The sequence below is a fragment of the Notamacropus eugenii genome, chromosome 5, assembly GCF_028372415.1.
Source record: "Notamacropus eugenii isolate mMacEug1 chromosome 5, mMacEug1.pri_v2, whole genome shotgun sequence".
Lineage (NCBI taxonomy): Eukaryota > Metazoa > Chordata > Mammalia > Diprotodontia > Macropodidae > Notamacropus > Notamacropus eugenii.
Genome location: NC_092876.1, coordinates 214,595,527 through 214,616,491, shown reverse-complemented (window position 1 = coordinate 214,616,491; position 20,965 = coordinate 214,595,527).

Below are 20,965 nucleotides of genomic sequence, written 5' to 3'. Positions count from 1 at the left end.
GAGAAGAAATATGGTAAGGCCTTGGAGTCACGAAACATAGGTTTTGGTTCTGCATCTATCATGAACTTATGTGAATTAGCGTAAATCACTTCCTTCTTGGTCTCAATTTCCAACTGAAATTGTTGTTATACTGCAAAGAACATCTTAGGCTATCTATTGGTTCCACCCTTGTTTAGTGGTGCTGCCAATTATGAAATATTGCTTCCATTTCATTGCCTGAAGTCAGATTGAATGAGTTCTGTCAGATGAGCCCTTGTCATTGCCTATTATTTGACCAAATGGGAAAATCACAGATCCTTCCTATTCCCCTTAATACATATCAAACTAAATATTCTTCCTAAAGAAATGTATTAAATATATGACAAAGTAAAAAGAGCTTTATATACTTCAAAAAAATGTTTTCATCTCTTGGAGAGCTGAGCAAAGTCTAGGGTATAGCTCACTTTTAAAATCCTAGAAATCATCTGTCCCACAGAAAGGTAACTTACTTCAATAGAAGCAGTGTAGCATAGTAGAGTTCTGGTTTTGGACTGGAAAATGTGTATTCAAATCACATTTGAGACACGTACTAGCTGTGTGGTCCTGGGCAAGTCACCTCATTGTATTGGCAATTACATTAACACACAGGATGGGCTGCTAGCACAAGTTCTTTGATCTACCTTTCTAAAGGAAAGGCAGCTTTAAAGGGGTCAACAATTTTACTTTAATTACAGAAAAGTAGAAAGAAGTGAGTATAGAACATAAACAGAGGAATTAGCACAGATATTTAACAGATTCAACAGGCAGGACTCCAACTGTCTGAACAAAGTAATACAAACACATACATATTCCACCAGACCAGTAGAGCACCAACATCTGAGTAGTTGGGTGGCTCTTAACAAATGGCTACTCAGAGTCCCACCCAAAGAATCAAAAGGTCTTTGTCATGAGCTAACCCCCACAGCAAAATACTAACTTCCCAGAATATATAACAAGGACTTGGCCCCTGATTGGCTCTGAGCTAGCAGGCATAAAACCTACAGCTGTGAATAATCAGGGTTCAAAGGAGATCAATCCTTCAGATGTTCACAATTTAGCTTGAGCCTGGGAAACTGAACTCCCAAAAGAAAAACAACAAAAAATTCTACTTTACTTATGCTTACACTCATCAAAAATGGATAATGATATTTATAATAATTGCCTCATAGGATTAGCTAGGAAACAAAGAGGATAGAGCACTGGACCTGAAATCAGGAAGACCAGTTAAAATCCTACCTCAGACACTACTTAGTTATGGGACCCTGGGTAAGTCACTTAATTTCTATCTACCTCACTTTCCTCAATTGTAAAATGGAGATAATAAAAATATCTGACAGAATCATGAGAATCAAATGTTTGTAAAGTGCTTTTGAAGTGCTATGTAATAACTAGTGTATAAGTGCCAGTTATTACTGTTGATGCTGATATGAAGATAAAATAGGATAATGTACATAAGGTAAACCTCAAATCTCAAGTTTAATGCTAGTTATTATTCAATATCTTTTGATTATAGAATTGTATTGATATGGATATTCTTTCTCCAAAAACAGATCATGACCTCTTCACAACGTTGCAGACATTTTGTTTAGCTGTTGTAGGCAAAGCTATTTGTTACTTGGAATACTATTGCGCTACAAGAAATGATGAGGAGTCAGATTTCAGAAAAACCTAGAAAGACTTACATGAATTGATCCAAAGTGAAGTCAGCAGAACCTGGAGAAAATGTATACAGTAGTAGTAGTAACATTGACTGATGATCAACTCTGAATAACTTAGCTATTCTCAGTATTACAATGATGCAAGGCAATTCCAAAGGACCTATGATGGAAAATGCTATCCACCTCTAGAGAAAGAACTGATGGAGTCACTACAAATCAAAACATATATTTTTTCCTTTTATTTTTTCATGTTTTTGTTTCCTTATGGTCCATTTTTTCTTTCACAGAATGATTAGCATGGAAATATGTTTTACATGACTGTACATCTATAACCTCTCATATTGCTTGCCATCTTAGGGAGATGGGGGAAGGAGAGAAGGAGAATGGGAGATAATTTGGAACTTAATTTTTTAAATGAATGTTAAAAATTAGATGTAGTTGAAAAATAAATACTGTTAAATAAAAAAAATATCAGGTGACTGTCACTTAAAGTCTACGATGATTGCCTAAAAAAGTGGCAATGTATATGTCCTGCCCCTAGCCACACAACTAATATGTTTCAGAGCCTGGACTTGAACCCAGGTACTCCTGCATCCAGGTGGCCCTCTGTCCACCATGTTACACGACCTTTCAACTTATACTTTACCAATAATTTTTCATTTAATTTATATAAGTTTCAGAGAAAGTGCAGACTTGCATGAGTAGAGGTAGTTCCTAATCCAAGAGTTTTTACTTCTTTGATATCATAGGTCCAGTCCCTATCCCATATTGTCTGTTGTTATAGGACATTTCTAGAACCAACCATGTCAGATCAGAATAGTGGGAATGGGCAGCTTTGCTAAAACCCTGTTTTGATGTGGGCAAGATCCTCTGGTCTCCCATTACATTAATACCAAATTAGTGTGTTCAAATTCATGCTTTCTGTTGTGTTAAAGGAATAATATTCCATTTCTTTTTTTTTTGTTTGTCTTATATTTTGTCACAAATTTTCCTCCTGCAACTATTAATGAAAGCACGTAGTTCATTAAAAAAAAACACACACACGTCAAAGATTAAAAACAAAACAAAACACCAAAACAACTATTTATTACTTACATGGTGGCCAGATTCACTGTGATAGATAACATCAGCTCTCTGACCTTAGCTTCACTTGTCCTTCCCTACTGGAAGTCTTTTTAGCTAGGAAAGCAATCAGTCAGTCAAAAAACATTTGTTAAGTGCCTTCTATCTGCTATGCCTGGTCTAAACCCTGGGGATGCAAAGAAAGATGAAACATATTCACAGAACTCACACTCTAATGGGGGAGACAAAGGAAAACAACCATATGCAAACAAAATACATATAGAAAAACTGTGAATAATAAATAGAAGGGAGGCATTAGAATTAAGGCAAATCAGGAACTTTGTGCTATATTGACAGAGTTTCTAAGAATCAGATTTATTTCCATGCTATGTGGAGGTACTGAATAGGACTTCACAGAGGGGAAAGGTGACAACATTGAAAATAAAAGCTTTTTTCATCAGATGAAAAGTGCCTTGACCTGGAAGGGATATTCCAGAGTGCCAATTCATTCATTAATGAACAAATATTTACTGAACACATGTGCATTCAGAATTGTGAATACAAAATAAGTTTAGGACAAAGTTTTTCCATCCTCAAGATATATATAATGACTAATATAGATGAATTGACTAAAGATCTACTAAGTTCTAAAGGTGGAAAAAATTGTTTTGGTATGAAGAGAAAACTGCTGTGAGGTGATGAGAACTGAGAGGGACCATGAAACATGAGTAAGATTTAACCTGTGATCTAGAAGCCACATGCGGCCCTTTAGGTCCTCAAGTGCAGCCCTTTGAAAGTCAAAGACCTAGAAGACCACATGTGGCCTTGAGGTATCAGGTTTTCCTTCACTTGCAATGCATATTGAATTGCACTAGGACAGTGAAATATCTGGCAAACTTCTAAGGACCTAGGTGTCAAATTGCCTCATACATCTCCTGACTGATTCCTGGTAGTAAGACAGATATAAAAGTTATTCTGACTCTAACTTCCAATCAAATGAATTCCTATTGTCTTTACTGTGACCTGATTGATAGAGATCTCAAAATATGTGCTGTCTTGATCATGTTGTCCTGTGGATGAACCCCATAGATCAACCTGACCTGAAGTTACTACAGGAGCCTCCCTTGAAACTCTTGTACGATTATATGCAGAGACACATTGATTATGTTAATATGTATCATTGTCCACATTGATAAATGTGCTGAGTGTGATACTATCTGAAGACTACATTGGAAGGGATTCCTTGAAAAGAAATGCTTTGTAAACCATTATTATTATGAATTAAAGGTGTGACACATGAGATGAGGTTAACTGCAGTTAGATACTATAGGAACATATTAGGACAAGATCTATAATTAGCATGTGGTCTCCATAAAAATAAATGGTATTTTTAGATCAATCTTTTGTAAACTTCAGAACTAATATTTCCTTTTTAGTTGTTTCTATTATTATTTAATTGATGATGTTCTATTTTATCAGAAAAACATAACTTAAAATCAACTCTACGTTATTTCAAATATGGACTTCATGATATCAATTGCTTCATTACCAATTTTTTCATCATTTTTCTGAAATTAGCAAATCTGAAAACCACTTATTATTCATCAGGTGTATGAGTGTGCCTCTCTAGCCCAGGACACCATTCATCTATAAAAAGAATCTAGGAGAATAGGTCTAGGATTTATCTTTGCATTAATGCTTTTTTGTTAGTTTGTTTCCTATGCTACAAAGCAAAATATGTTTATGTGACATAAACCATTTAACTGTAGCTAATTATAGAAATGGATATTATTTTAGAAATCTAGATGGTATATGGTTTAATTATGTATATACTGGCACGGACTAGAAGGTCTTTTAATTGCATTCTTACATATTCCCATATGCTTTCATTAAAAATGTACTATGAAGAAAGAAATTCTGAAAATTATGTGAAACTAAATAATTTCTTATATTATTACCAGCAATCGAATAACTTCTGCTCTTCTTTTATGTCATTAAAAGAGAAATCAAATGAAGTCCATTTGGTGTGTGTGTGTGTGTGTGTGTGTGTGTGTGTGTGTGTGTGTGTGTGTAGGTGTATGAGTGAGAGAGAGAGAAAGAGACAGAGACAGAGAGAAGTAGCTACTTTTGTCAACCCACCCTCTTCTTTTGGTGAGCTTTATTTTTTTTTCTTTTTATTAATACATAATGAGAAAACAGACACCTCTTCATTATTTTATAAAGAAAAGACAATTCTCTTGCAGTTGCCTGTCGTGTTGTCTACAAAAAAAATATTTAATTCGTTGTTGAATTAAAAACAAAAATTTTCAAATCAAAATTTTGAGTTTTTTTTCTCTCACATTACCTAAGGAAAGTAGGATATTTTAAAATTTTTATTGTATCTTGGCCCTCATGTTGGCACCACAACAGATTCAGAGATACACAGAATGAATCCATTTTCTCAGCAAGGCAAGAGACTTTGTGCCCCTGGTAAAGACTCAATGCATGAGTCTGTCGTAGGAAAGATGCAAATTAATTACTCTCAACATCTTTGTGTTTTACAGTTTACAACTAGACAGACAGGCATCCCCCTAAATCAGAGTCCTTCCCTCCTAGCTCAGAATTCTGGACACTTCATAAAGAAAAAGCTTGCTGCCACCCGCAAGGAACTCGAACTATCTGATTTTTTTTTTTTTTTATTTGCTGCTGCCATTAGATTGAAATGATTTTTCTTCAGTTTGCTCAAAGCCAGATTTAAAGTCAGGTCCCAGAGGTAACAGGAAAGTCGATCCCCTAAGCTACTCAGTCATTGTTTGCTTTTTTTACATGTAATATCCTATTTCTAAGCCAGAGTGTAATTTAAAATACAAAACACACTCTACATAAATATGTCCTTTGGAAATTTTTCTATCTAACATTTAATAGATGTTAACTAAGTGTTCCCATATCATGTTTGTTAGGGAGAACAAGAGAAATACTAAATATGCTTTGAAAATGAGAAATATTTCCCTAATAGCCTTTTCCTTTTTGAATGTTACATATTCCTCCTTCTTATTTAAAATCTCTTTTTTTACTATTACTATTATTACTACTTAAAGTCTCATTTTTAACGAAAACATTGCCAAATTTCTCATTTGTAATACAACTAAATATACTGAAATTAATTGCGAACATTTTCCACGCAATACTACCTGGTTATCCATTCAAAGAGCCCACCTTTCCAGACAGAGCCTGGCTGCTATAGAGCCAGGAACAGCAAAGGGTTACTTTCGCCCAGCCATCGTGAGTGCAAGCAACAGGAATCCATTGGCTTTAATTTGTCCATGTCTTTCATTTGATACTACCAGTATTAATAGCTTTGCAAGGAAATTCTGCAGTCATTAATCATAATAATTAATCAGATCCAATTATATTGCATATAAATGCGAACAAATTGCTGAAAAAATAATGATCTATCACCAACGTGTCACAAGGAAAAAGAGACTAAAATAGTAATTAGAATCAGGGATTTAGTTGTGTACAAGTGCCCTGCAACTGATTTTTAACAGTATGATGATCTGATGATGTAATTAGGAGAAAGTCTAGCAGGCTTTTTCAGCAGACTGTCTAATGACTGTGCAACTGGAGGAGAGAAGGAGTACTTTCATCAGCAATCATTTTTATACTGGCTTCCGAACTTCATGTCAGTGGATGAAATAGATTGAGTGGACGTGTTGTGTTAGTGTTTTAACAGTGGGACTTAAAGTGTGCCTGCGTGTCCTTTCAGGGCTTTCAGTCTTTATTTTTAAGGTGTTACTGTTGGATAGCAAGACTTTAAGTCAGAGACCAAGAGCCATTTGTTTCTACCTTCATAATTATAAAAATGTCTGCTTGCAATTAAAAATGAAATGTTTCAGACATAGGATGTTAAAGTAGATGATACCCTGCAGGTAATATCAATGGTAGTTATTTTCATCAAATTTCTCCTATTCCTTGAATTGAAAAGACTTTATAGAATGGAATTCCTCTGTTTTCCCTTTCTTTCATCCCTCCCTAGAGATGCAGCAGATTTTTATCTGAAATCATCTTTTAATATGACATGCGTTTTCCTTAAGGAAACACCTAAACCTAACTGAAGTAAAATGTTGAGTGAAAAGTTAATCTCTGAAATCGTTTCAATGTACATTTTCTTCCCCTCCCCCTAATTTCCTATCTTTATTCCGTCTCTCACGTTCAAATTCTCAGACTACCTTTTCCAGTTAAAGCTTGTGTTATATACACTGAGAATTAGCACCCATTTTCATGTGCTGGACAAATATGTATTTTAATCCTTTCCAAATGTTTTACTGCTGGTCCAATGGATTACACAGGAAATAGTTAACTGAAGATTGATGAGCAGGTTTATGATAGGTTTACTACTTGAAAATAAATGTTAGATTCATCATAGTTTTCAATACTAAGCACTGCACTTTACTGTCTTTGATCTCAGTGTTGTGACTACTACAAAGAAATAAAACCTTATCTTACCTTTTCCAGCATCTACTGCAGAAGACCTCAATAATGCATAAGAACATCTGGAAGTACGGTAATTTCAGCTATCAGAGATAAGAATTGACACAGAACAGGTAAACCCTACAAAGTCATCATGTTGAAATGAACTGATTAAGGTTTGGTAACATAAAACATCATGTATAGTGTTTTCATGCTTGCTACTTCTTGCTAGTTTATATATATTTTTTTAAAGGGATGCCAATTATATATATTTAATAGGTTGATTAGCTGGTAGCATTATTATATTTTACATAAAGAGACAGAAATGACTGCAGATCTATTGCTACGTACACCTATTTAGAGTTAACTATGAGTTCATAGAAAATACATGGGCATAGTAAACAGGGTTTTGAAATGACAATTTTTTACTGGTTGCAAGTGCTAATTGCTAGTTTCTCAAGGGTATAGAATTAATCACCTGCTAGATTTACAGTCTCTAGGTTGAGACCTGAGGATGGAGGCAATAAGAAAAGCTCTTGAGGGACATATCATATGGTGAGTCTAAATATCAGTCTCTATGCATATGTAAATTGGCAACAAAATTTTTTCAAAGCTCAAGTATGCTAATTTCAAACAGGCAAGACTAAAGCTAGCTTTTAGCAGCTGTTTAACGTCTGCCTGTGGGTGGTAGAGAGAGCTTAAAATACAAGCAAACAGTGGTGCATAAGTAATTAAGCAACATTTTGCTGGGCATAAATAATTCTGTTTATATTGCTCTTTTGAAGAGTATAGAATACAAAATAACGGATCAAGTGAACCTTTGGTCACCAGAGGTTAACTGTTCTTCCTTCTTACCTTTTCTCTAATTTCCAATTTTAAGAAAAAAAATGAAGTCTGACTTACTATCTTTTATAACTTGGGTGAGGGGGGGAAATGGAATTCCTTATTAGAGAAAAAAAGTAACTCTAAGAATAACTATTTCTACTTCTATGACTTTGTGGAGGACATGTTCCTCTAATAATTTACTTTGGGGTAGTAGAAGTAGGTTAGTTATAGGAAGGCATCACTCTCCCCCGCTTTTTTAAGTGTTGTGGCTTTCAGGATTAGACAATATTGTTTTCCTTTTTTGTCCTATTAAAATGGAAAACTTGCCATTCAACTAAAATGGACTCAAGGTTATTAGGATATCTGCAGTTCATAAAACAAAATGGCCTGAATGTTGTGATTCTTACCTAAATTATTACATACATTAAAATAATTAAGAAAGTAGTTATTAATGCTACATCATAAAATGAGAATTGCTTATATGAGTGAACTATGGACAAGGCAGTCACTTCATTTTGACAGTTTTTGCTAAACTAGTAGAAGTGTTGAAAAGCTTAAGAAAAATTGATGTTAAAAAAGGGTCTTATTTGATTCTGTAAAAACCTTGAAATTGACCAGAAGAAGGATGAAAGATTTAACATGATTTGGAAATACCTAGTCTGGAAAAAAGGATTATAGATCCTAACTGTGAAAAGAGTCAGGGGTTTAAACTTTGTTTGCATTAATTATTCATGGTTTAAGGAGTTAATGGTAGAAGAAAATACTCAGTTGGGTATCCGATTTTATAAAGGGCTTTTTAGCAAATGAGGAAGCAAGAGAGGCAGGAATAGCATTTTGTGCATGGGCCTGCTATTTCTCCCCAAGCCTTGAAATGGGATTTACCAAATTCTCTTTTATCTATCTTAAAAATTCCTGGGAAATTAGCAAATGTTAAATTAAGAAAAAAAAAATCTTTCTTTTTGTCCCAAAATCTTCATTTCTCTAATCTTGCAGTTAGGATTCTGACCTGTTTCAAGGGATGAGTATCCAGATAAACATGATTTGAGCAGAGGATTGGCATAGGGAACCTTACTTTCTAATCTAGAGAGATTCGTAGTCTATTTAGGAGAAAGACACTTAAGCTTTTTGAGCCCTAATTTTTTTCTTCTTTTGTATTATGGCCCATTAATATTGTCTCCTATTTATCTGTCAGGGAATTGGTGAGGTTTAGTTAAATAGTAGGGGAGTGGAATTCTTTCCTCCTGGGATGTGTGCTTATTTTCTGTAGGCCACAGGGGCATCATACAAAATAGGACCAAAAGAGATTCCCTAAGGTGAGAAATTAAGTCTTTTGCTCCCAATTTCTCAATTTTAATGAACATAGTGTCCACTTAGTGGCAAAACTGTAGGCATGGATAGCCTTTACATTCAACATAATGTCATTCTGCCAACCAGGTTCACTGTCTTGGTGTAATCCTCAACTCCTCATTCTTATTCACACCACATATCCCATCCACTGCCAAATCTTCTTGGTGTGGCCTCCATATAATCTCTCATATGTGTACCCTTCTTTCTCCTCATATAGCCACAACCCTACCTCTGGCTCTGGTTACCTTTCTCCTAGACCATGGCAATAACTTATAACTAGTTTCCCTGCTCAAGTCTCTCTCTACTTCAGTTCATTCTCCAATCAGCTACCAAGATGATTGTTTTGAATTATAGATCTGACAATGTCACCTCCATGTTCAGTAGCTCCCTATTACTCCAGGATCTAATACAACTGTACACAACTTGCCTCTGCTCATTTTATAATCCAGCTATTTTGGCCAGTTTCATGTTTCTCATACATAAAAATGCAACTCTCCACTCAATGTCTTTTTGTTGTCTGTCTCCCAGCCTGAACTGTTTGTCCTCCTCACCTCCACTCTTGGTTTCCTTGACTTCAGGAATCAGTGTAAATCCCAGCTTGGAAAGGAGACTTTTCCTGGTTCCCCTGGAAGATCCTAGTGATTTCCCTTCTCTGATTCCCTTACATTTTCTCTCTCTCCATGTATACACATACACACACACACATATAAAATATATTTTATATATATATATATACACACACACACACATGCATGTATATACACACATAGATAAAGATATAAAGTTGTTATTTTATACATCCACACCCATACATATCTATATATCTATATCTATACATATACATATACATACACATATATGTATGTGTAGATATAGATATATAGTTGCTATTGTTATTCTCTTGTTTACAGTCATGCCTGATTCTGACTCCATTTGGAATTTTCTTGGCAAACTTACTGGAGTGATTTGCTCTTTCCTTCTCCAGCAAAATAGGGCTGTGACTTGCCTAGAGTCACAAGCTAGTGGTCTGAGCTCAGATTTGAACTCATGAGTATGAGTTTTCCTGATGCCAGGTCAAACACTCTATCAACTGTTCCACCTAGCTACTGGTACATATTTTATATGTACTTCATTATTTACATGCTGTCACAGCTGTTAGAATGTATGGTCCTTCAGGATAGGAACTGCTTTTTACATTTGTATCCTCAAAGTTTAGCAAAGTGCCTGGCGTGTAGTAAGTAATTAATGCTTGCTGACTTACCAATGGGTAACAACATAAAGAAGAACAGACAAATTAAATGCTTAAATTGATTACAATGAGTAGTATCCAAATGAGGAGTTCTCTTAGAGAATATTATGAATCTAATGAACTCAAAAGGCCCTGCAATCCAGTTAAACTCTCCTACTTATTGTTACTTGTACTCCATCTGTCCTCTCTATGCCTTTGCATTGCCTATCCCCCTACTCCCTCCCATGTTTAGAATGGACTCTGTCCTGCCCTTTTCCTTTTGACTCCTTAGCTGTGACAGGTAAATGCCTTTGGCCTAGGAGGACAAGGTTCAAAGTCTTGAAAGTCAGAGAATTTTTGAGAGCAACACTGGTGACCATGATAACCAAAAGGTGGACTGTTTGTTATTTGCAGAATGCAGGCAAGCAAGATTTCGCAAGGATGTATTTCCATCTAAAGGGGGAAATAGACATGCTCAAGGTTCAATTTGTTCCTAACAAATAAAATTCAGAGAACTAAGCTTTTTCAGAGGCTCTTTTATAGAATGATCAATTTACCCATGGCTCCTCTCTCATCTGATTTTATTGATACCTAGGGCCAGCTCTAGTTGAGCTTTTATACTTGTTCTCGCCTCTAAGAAATATAAAGTTATACCTAAGCACCAAATCAAAGCCTATTCATGATTCATGTTGGTTTTTCATTTTACCTAAACTCTGACTTTTTAGGGATATCTCACTTCCAACATTTAGTTGACCTAGATGTTGAGAGATGGGATTGCCTGGAATGATGGACAATGCACATGCAAATTTTACTGAACACACACAAAAATAGAAAACAAACAAAAAAGCAACAAAACCCTAGACACACCCCTTCTCTTTAATAGCCTCTTGGAATTTACTAGATGAAATGTAAAAAACTTAGAGGTCACCTAATCTCATCTCCAAATTTTATAGAAAAAGAAAACAGAGACTAAAGAACTAAGATGAATTGTCCAGTCACACAGTTCTTAAGTAACAGAGCTAAGGTTCCAAATCTAGTCCCTCTTGTCCCAGTTCAGTTGCTTTACAATGCCATGATGCATGTATTCAACTTATTGAAACAGATTATTTATTGGGCAATTTTATATCTTTTAGATTACAAGGTTTTTGAAGACCAGTTTGTTTATTCTTGAATAAATAATCTAAGCGTTTATTATAGAGCATGGTATCCTCTAAATACTCAAAAAGACTTTTTGATTTATTGGAGATGGTCTTATTTCTAGTCTTTTTTTTAGGGTAAAAAAAAAAGTTTTATTTGGGGGTATAGTCCCCCAGAATTTTTATTTCTCTTTAACTATGATTTGAATACATATAGTAAAAATGAACTGAACTCCTAGCAGGCAGCAACATGCAAATAAAACATCATCATTTGAACTAGAGTCTCTTGCAGTTCTGGACTCCTTCCCCTAACCCTTCCTCAGCAATAACTTCCTTATTAGTTCTTTTTATTGATTTCAGAACATGCTACCTTTGAACAGTTTTAGATTTCAATATAGTAACTTCTTCTGATATATCACTTGGCTTCTTAGTTAGATTCATGTAGCTGAAGTAAAAGGAGTCCCATGTGTAAAGATGGTCACATGTTAGGAGGGTTTGTTGTTGTGTGTCAGAACAGACATCTCTGGCCCTGTCTCCCTAACCGTTCTCCAAAGGTGCCTTTGCTTCCTTCTGGGAGGGGGAAACAGAAAGTTGGGGTTGAGGTCATTCTGTTCCTCTCAGAGAGAGGGAGCACTAGGCTAGAATTATATCCACCTGTTCCCTTAAATATTGTTAGTTAGGGCATATGATCGAACTCCATCTAACTTCTGATCACTTTGCCACATATGGGGGAAAGGGGAGCCTCAAGTTCTATATCCAGGGCTTGACCCCTTTATCACCAAATACCAATTTCACAATGAACACATATGATGACTAGTAAAGAAATCCATTTATCTAAATCACAGCAAAACAGAAACTAGAAAGGTATACAGAGGAGCTTATATACCACCAGACCATACAGAGAGAAGGAGCTTTTCTGTTGGGAATGGGATGACCCAACTCAACCAAGAGATAGTATCCTAGATTTCACCCAAGGGGAAATTCCCTCAAGTCTCTAGAGTAGCAAGCTGGTAATAGGGAGATGATGAAGACTGCCCATTCCTCTCATGCCTTCTCTCCTAGACTCTTTTCCTTCAGCAACATGCAGTAAGGTTGGCCTCTTCCATCTTCTCTCTAAAAGTTAGAAGCCAGGAGTCAGACACCTGAAGCAACTTGCTTGAACAAGACTTGAAGCTTGACAAGGATCCACAGAGGTCTGAAGTTTTCCTGTCTTTTATCAGTTCTGCCCTACCTCTCACACAGGGCAGGGCATTCATCTCAACTAGCAAGTAGATAGTCCCATATCAAAGGCCTTTAGTATAGGGGTTACATTAGGAATTCTATGTGCATAACTTCCCAAATTTTTCTTCAATTTTGATGTCTCATAGCTAAGAATCATTGGTTATTATCTTTTCCAACATTTTGTAAATAAAGTTTTTCTGCAAAATCTTGTAATCTTATTTTACTTCTTGGAAATAAACTTGGTCTCTTAAATTTTGACACCAGTTCCAAGAATATCAGCTTTTTAAAGCCAAAATCTCCTTTTGGTTGTATTTAGATTAATTATGTTCAGGTAGTTCACAAATAACAACACATGATAGTTTTTCCTGTCTGATGGGATCTTGATGGGAGTGTTCCTTCATTGGTGATGATTGAAGATGATGTAATTTTTACTAGTTTTGGGGTTTGGTTTGACCTTCATAGCTGGTTCCATTTCCATTTTCCAAAGTCAATGTTTTGGAATCCAAGTTTTCACATGTGAAATCTTTTCTTATTTTGTTTTCCAATTGCATATATCCAATCCCCATTAATAACAAAAGATATCTTTGCTATTCTTTTGTACTAACCTGGTGGTGATTTTTCACCAAAAGTTCTGGAACTTTGAAACCTTATTCTCTGGTTACACCAAGTCATTTTCCCATCTGTCATTAGGAAGTTGATACATTTCCTTTTTTTAAATTTTTGCAATCTGAAGTAGCTTCTTTCTTGATTTCTGTAGCACACACATAGATGGATATTCTTTTCACGCTTCTCTTGATTCTTGTGTTTGAAAATCAAATTTTCTTTTCAGCTCTGGTCTTTTTATCAAGAATGCTTGAAAGTCCTCTATTTCATTGAAAAACCATTTTTTCCCCTGAAGTATTATACTCAGTTTTTCTGGGTAGATGATTCTTGGTTTTAGTCCTAGTTCCTTTGACTTCTGGAATATCATATTCTACACCCTTCAATCCCTTAATGTAGAAGCTGCTAGATCTTGTGTTATCTTGATTGTATTTCCACAATACTCAAATTGTTTCTTTCTAGCTGCTTGCAATATTTTCTCCTTGACCTGGGAACTCTGGAATTTGGCCGCAATGTTCCTAGGAGTTTCTCTTTTTGGATTTCTTTCAGGAGGTGATTGGTGGATTCTTTGAATATTTATTTTGCCCCCTGGTTCTAGAATATCAGGACAGTTTTCCTTGATAATTTCATGAAAGATGTTGTCTAGGTTCTTTTTTTGATCATGGCTTTCAGGTAGGCCCATAATTTTTAAATTGTCTCTCCTGGATCTATTTTCCAGGTCAGTTGTTTTTCCAATGAGATATTTCATAATATCTTCCATTTTTTTCATTCTTTTGGTTTTGTTTTGTGATTTCTTGGTTTCTCATAAAGTCATTAGCCTCCACCTGTTCCATTCTAATATTTAAAGAACTATTTTCTTCAGTAAGCTTTTGAATCTCCTTTTCCATTTGTCTAATTCTGCTTTTTAAAGCATTCTTCTCCTCATTGGCTTTTTGGACCTCTTTTGTCAATTGAGTTAGCCTATTTTTAAAGGTGTTATTTTCTTCAGCATTTTTTTGGGGTCTCCTTTAGCAAGCTGTTGACCCTCTTTTCATGCATTTCTTGCATCTCTCTCTTTTCTCTTCCCAGTTTTTCCTCCACCTCTCTTACTTGATTTTCAAAATCCTTTTTGAGCTCTTCCATGGCCTGAGCCCACTGAATATTTATTTTGGATGTTTGGGATACAGAAGCCTTGACTTTTATGTCTTTCCCTGATGGTAAGCATTATTCTTCCTCATCAGAAAGGATGGGAGAAGATATCTGTTCACCAAGAAAGTAACCTTCTATAGTTTTTTTCCCCCTTTTTGGGGGAATTTGGGGATTTTGGGGATTTTCCCAACCAGTTACTTGACTTTTGGGTCCTTTCTCGAGAGTAGGGTATCCTCTGGGAATCTGTAAGATCTCAGTTCCTCCACGGTGGCACAATCAATCATGTACTGGTGTGGGCACAGAGAAGGATTTTTGTGCCCAGAATCTTAGCAGTTACCTTTCCACAGCCACCTGGCCTCCAGTTCTGCCAAGTCAGCACTGGGTGCTGATTTTCAGATAAGCTGAATGGGCAGGGCTGCCATTCAGTGTGAGACAAAGACCAGCTCCCCCAGGGCCTCCACACAGGTCCAAGGCAAGAATCAGCTCCTCAGTGACCCCAGGGTTTTTACGCTCCAACAATGGATGCGGCTGCTGCGCCTGACGATGTGGCCTCTGTGGCGGCTGCCTAAGGCCAGATCTATGGGAAGGCCCTTCTCCCTTCCTGGCCAACTGGAAAAACCCCATCACTGACCTTTGGCTCCTGTGAGTTGAGGGATCTGCAAACCCACTGGTGCTGCAACTGGAGATTCTGCCCCCAAGGGCTGTTCTTGAGCCACATGCTGTGGCCAAGGCTGGGCTGGGCTCTGCTCTGCATCCACTCTGTTCTCCACTTCTGCTGCTCCAGAATTTGTTGAGAGTCCCTCTCTACAGGGATTTTATGGGCTGTGTGGGGATAGCCTCCATATCTGTGTCTTTCTACTGCACCATCTTGGCTCCACCTCCCCCCCCCCCCCCATTTCTGGTCTTAAAGAACAATGGAACTCCCATTATAGAAAATTCCTCTACTGAAGGATGTCAGGATATTCTTTTTAATTTAGAGCTTTGGTAAGTTAACTAAACATGGAGAGGTTATATGACTTTTACATAGTCACATTCAGTTAATGTATATCAGAGATAGAATTGAAACCTATCTCTACATGACTCCAAGGCTGGTCCTCTATCCAATGGGCAAAGTTACCTTTTTGAGGTCATCAAGTCCAATCCCCTCATGTTATAGATGAAGTGGTTCCTTGCTTTCTCTGTGGTGTTGTATGTTTCTCCCAAAAGAATTCAACCCCTCTATTGATAACACTTCATGTTAATGGAAAATTGAAGTGGAAGCTTTCTTCTATTTGGATTTTGTACTCATTTATTTTCCTTCATCATTGCTTTTTCTTGAGATGGTTGTGTATGTAGTTTTGAGATCAATCACAGCCAAGTCACTTCTTTCATCTTATTTATGGTCAGTTACATGGCAACCACCTGGTAGATAGGAAACATAACAACGAATTTTTGATAACTGGGTAAGTTTTAAACTTAGAAGTGGGCAGGTTTTGTGTATGTGAGAGGTGTTCTTTTTTTTACTTTGTATTATTACTATTCTTTAGGCCAGTACTGACAAACCTAAAAATCTATGTCAGATTCTTTTATTTTGACAAATACTTTATATTTGCTTCAATAAATATTTTATTATGAATAGAATCTCACTAAAAAGAAGAGAATCCCCACACTCTTAACTTCTCAAGAGGAGCGTAAAAGTGAACATTTAATAAACTGACATATGTAACATTTAGTTGGTTACAACTTATTCAGGTGAGGATTTTTTGTTTTTCTAAAAAGTCTACATATGAGTTTAAAAAAAATGCTTCAGCTGTCATGATAGTGTAGCAGAATTTAGTCCTTTCCTGAAGAACTTCCTTGTCCCAAGAGTATAAAGACAATAGTATACTATATAGAGAGCTAATAAATCAATTAGCTTTAACAGCCGGAGTTCAGGAAATGCATTTATTCTTTTCGAGGAAAACACAGTTTTTACATGTAGCCATACTTCATACTGTTAAGGTCAATTTTTCATGTTGAAATTATATCTAGTAGCTGAAAAATCACTTATAAATTTCATAAAGCAGGGGGAAATGGAGTTACTAATGCAGGCACCCAAGTTTGTTTTATTTGTAATTATCCATCTTTAGAGTAATTGAGATTCTAAACAGCAGCTAATAGCTTGGCTGTCTCAAATTACTACTGCCTGCAACTTTACCTTGCCAAATATCAGTGAGCTTTTCAATTGCAACACTACCACTAAAGCCTGGGTCATTTTAGAGCAATTAATTGGAAGAGGTGATTAATAGCTTAATAATGGGTTGCTCTGCATTTAAAAAGTGCAAGGGACAGGCATAGGAAAGGAATATGCAATTTTGTATCCCTGAAACATAACCTAATTGAAAAATCAGCAGTTGGTCTTATTTACTTTAGGCTTGTATTTCCAAACCCTCTTTTGATCTACTCTGAGAGAATGCGTAAATCTGGAAAGCATTTTTTAAATTAACTCCTTGAACACTGAACATGGTATGAATTTAAGGAGCACAAGCTTTTCTGTGGTACCTGCTGGGCCACAGTTACTTCATGAGAACTTGAAGGTAGAGAATAGTGAGTGTCTCTTAGCACACGCAGATGGCAGTGCTCTGGAAAGAAAGGTGGCAAATCAGTGTATGTGCTCATAAAGCACAATTTCACATGCAACAACCTTCTGCCTGCAAGACCTGGGAAGCCTCTGTATCAGTTGCCCTCTTCTAGCTTAAAGATTTCAAGGTAGCTTAGTTATAAAACTTAGCTACAGCTTAGCTATAAAACATATGATAAGTCTACTGTAAAGTGTCTGATGAACAGATTAATATAATCTAGTATAGACACTGAGCCTGTGCTATCATTCTGGGTCTCAAGGAAATGGGGCAGCAGGGCAGATCACATAGTAGAACGTAGGAAAACAGATTTAGAGTTCAGGGTTACCTAATCCAATCCCTGCATTTTAGAGATGAAGAAACAAGTACAAAAATGCAAGTACTTGGCCAGAAGGCTTGTGTTCATTTAGACAAACGACTACTAAGTGAACCAAAAGAGATTATGGCCCTTATGATAAAAGGATGGGATAGGACTGGTAAAGTGAATTGGGTCGATGCCGATTTCCTACTTGGTAAGTATTTCAGATTTTTCTGTGGAGAGATATTCCACTTATTTATGGAACTTACATTAATCCATCATTTGCTGTATACCTCCATTACTTTATTTGTTGGTTTATTTTCTTCCTCAATATCCCTTCTTCCCCCAACCCACATGTACATTCAGAGAAAAAATACTTATCAGGATACACTTTTCTTTCTGCTTGTAACAGCAACTTCATTGTCAGCAAAGGCATCTTTATATAGAGCTCTCTTTGGGTTTCCTCTGATCCTTCAGCAAACAAATAGCTAAATGAGAGGAGTAGTCATTGGTTAGTGGGAGGTGGGGTGATAAAAATATCCTTCTTACTAATTGCTCTACCTTATCCTATATCATCTTGCTCTACTGCTTCTTGCCTTAGTCTATCACAAGCATTTTCTTTGAGTTACAGGGTTGTTGGGTGCACCTTGTACTCTCAAACTCAGGAAGAGATATTAGCAAGGAGCTAGGGCTTTATTTTAGCTTCTTGGTCCACTTTTCCATGAAGCAAAGATTCTTCCATCCTAAACTTGAATCTTGAAAGGAAAGGAAATTCTAAAGAGAAACCCCAACTTGCAGATTATTTCCCTCTTCCTGTCTATCGAATAGACTTAGGCATTCCATCTTAAAGGAGATTCTTGTTCTCAGGTTGCTATCATGTCATTATATCAGGATCCAGATGTTCCTATAATGACCCTTATTTCTCCCTCTCCTTCATTTTAAAATTAAAATATTGTAGAAAATGGGAAATTATGTAAATGAGTACAGTATGCACTTATACTTGCTTCCTACCATTAAAATGTACTGCTGTCAGTCAAGATCCACCAGCTGTGATTAAGACTGAGTGGCACACCAATGGTGAGAATGGCCAATCAGTTGAAAACAAATATTAGAAAGGCTTTCATCAGATTACCATCTGCTAACCAACAAAGATCCCACTATAATCATTGAAAGTCAGTGACTAGGAAAGTCATGAGTGAAATGAAAATTATTCCAATGAAAGGCAAGAAAACACTGGAAAAGTAGACTGTACTTTATCCTAAACCCTCAAAAGAGACCTCTCTTCTTAAGTGAACAGAGGGAATTTGTGATGACAGAAGGTGTCGCTTCACTTAGCAATCTCATCAGCTCCCATGGATTTAATTACTATCTCTACACTGTTCATTCTCAAATCTACCTATCTTGCCCTAACCTTTATACTGACCTCCAGTCTCACATCTCTGCCTTTCAGAAATCTAAACTGGGTGTCAAACACCTTAAACTCAATATAACCAAAACTGAATTCATTAAATCCCTTCACCTCCTACCTTCCCTATTACTGTAAAGGGTAATACCCCCTCCCCCAGTTCCTCAAGCTTACAACATCAGTGGCATGTTGGACTCTTCACTATGTCTCACCCTCATGTCCAATCTATTTTCATTGCTTGTCAATTTCGTTTTTGTTGGAATACACCCCTTTCTTCTGACTCTGCCACCCCTTTGATGCCAGACCTCATCAAGTCCTTCCTAGACAATTGTAGTAGCTGCCAGTAGGTCTGCCTGCCTCAAATTTCTCCTTGCTCTAATCTAGACTCCATTGTGCCACTATATTGATTTTCCTAAAGTATGGTTCCAATCATCTCATTCACTGTTTAAAAAACTTGAATGGTTCTCTATAGCCTTTCAGTATCAACAAAAAATCCTCTGGAATTCAAAGTCCTTCATCACTTAGCCTCCTCCTACCTCATTCCTCAATATGGACTCTTGAATCCAGTGCCAATGGTCTTATGGCATCTCACAAGTCTGGTTATTTTCACTAACTGCTTTCTATTCCTGGAATTCTCTCTCTTTCCTCATCTCTACTTACTGGCCCCTCTGGCTTCCTTCAAGTCCCAAATAAAATCCTATCTTGGAAACCTTTCCCAAATCCTCTTAGTTCTAGTACTTTCCCTCTTTTAAGTATTTATCCTATATATAACTTGTTTGTATGTATTTCTTTGTTTGGTGTCTCTCTCAAAAAGATTGTGAGGTCCTTGATGCTTAGTATAGTACCTAGCACATAGTAGGAATGCAATAAATGTTTGTTGATTTCCCACCAACAGAAGGACTTTCTTTGAGTCTTCTTGTCCAGAAACATTCCTTTCATTTTATCAATAAAAATATTTATCAAGGCTTCGGCTTCATTTAGATGATGTAATGTTTATATTGATTTATGTAATTAAAGGTAATACTGTACACTCTAGTCAGGGATTTAAAAGGTAAGGGTTTGGCTTATTAGTGTTCAATTAAATTAAAAAAGAACATCTATTTAGTACTCTAAGCCTATGTTCAAGGGAATGTTTATGTCGCCTTGCTGAGATGAAGAGTGCTGGTCATGGAGTTAGGTAGTTTTGAATTTAAATTTGATTTCTGACACTTATTTGCCATGTGACTCTGGGTAGGTTAATTAGCCCTGCTTGTCTTAGTTTCTTCATCTATACAAAATGGATAATAATGATACCTATTTCCCACAATTTTATTTGTGAAGATAAAAGTGAAATAAGATTTCTAAAGTGCTTTGCAAACCTTAATGGACTATATTAGTTAATTATTATTATTTTTAGCTAGTTAATTTTTATTATTGTTAATGTTCATTTTTCCTGGTTTTAACATTCCCAGAAAATGCTGTGAAACTAAAAATAAAACAAAACAAAAAAACTCCGGAGTTGCTACAGTGATTGGACTTTGGGAGCTGCTTTCAGGACAGTAGACCCAACCCTAGGCAGCCATGGCTCTGGAGCCCAGATTTCTAATGTTCTTCAAATGTCTGTCTGTATAGTTAACATAGCGAAGCAACTTTTACATTCATTTGGAAACTGAAAATTTTGAGAAAATGAGACTGAAGCTGTCACTTCTAAGAAAATCAAAACGTCAAGAATTAGTAAGTTGTGTAGGCTGGACCACTGCAGAAGAGCTGTATTCCTGTAGTGATGATCACCAAATAGTCAAATGGAACTTGTTAACGAGGAAGACCAGCCAAATTGTCCACCTCCTGATGGCATTTACTCCATTGATCTCCACTGGCTCCCAGAAAGCATGGGTGTGAAGTAACAGACTCAGGCTGAGAGCTTTGTCCTCCCCAGTTCTGACGGATTTGTGCATTATTTCTTTTATAACTCAAGCGATGGTTGTTGGCACAAACAAGTAAAATGCTTTGTTTG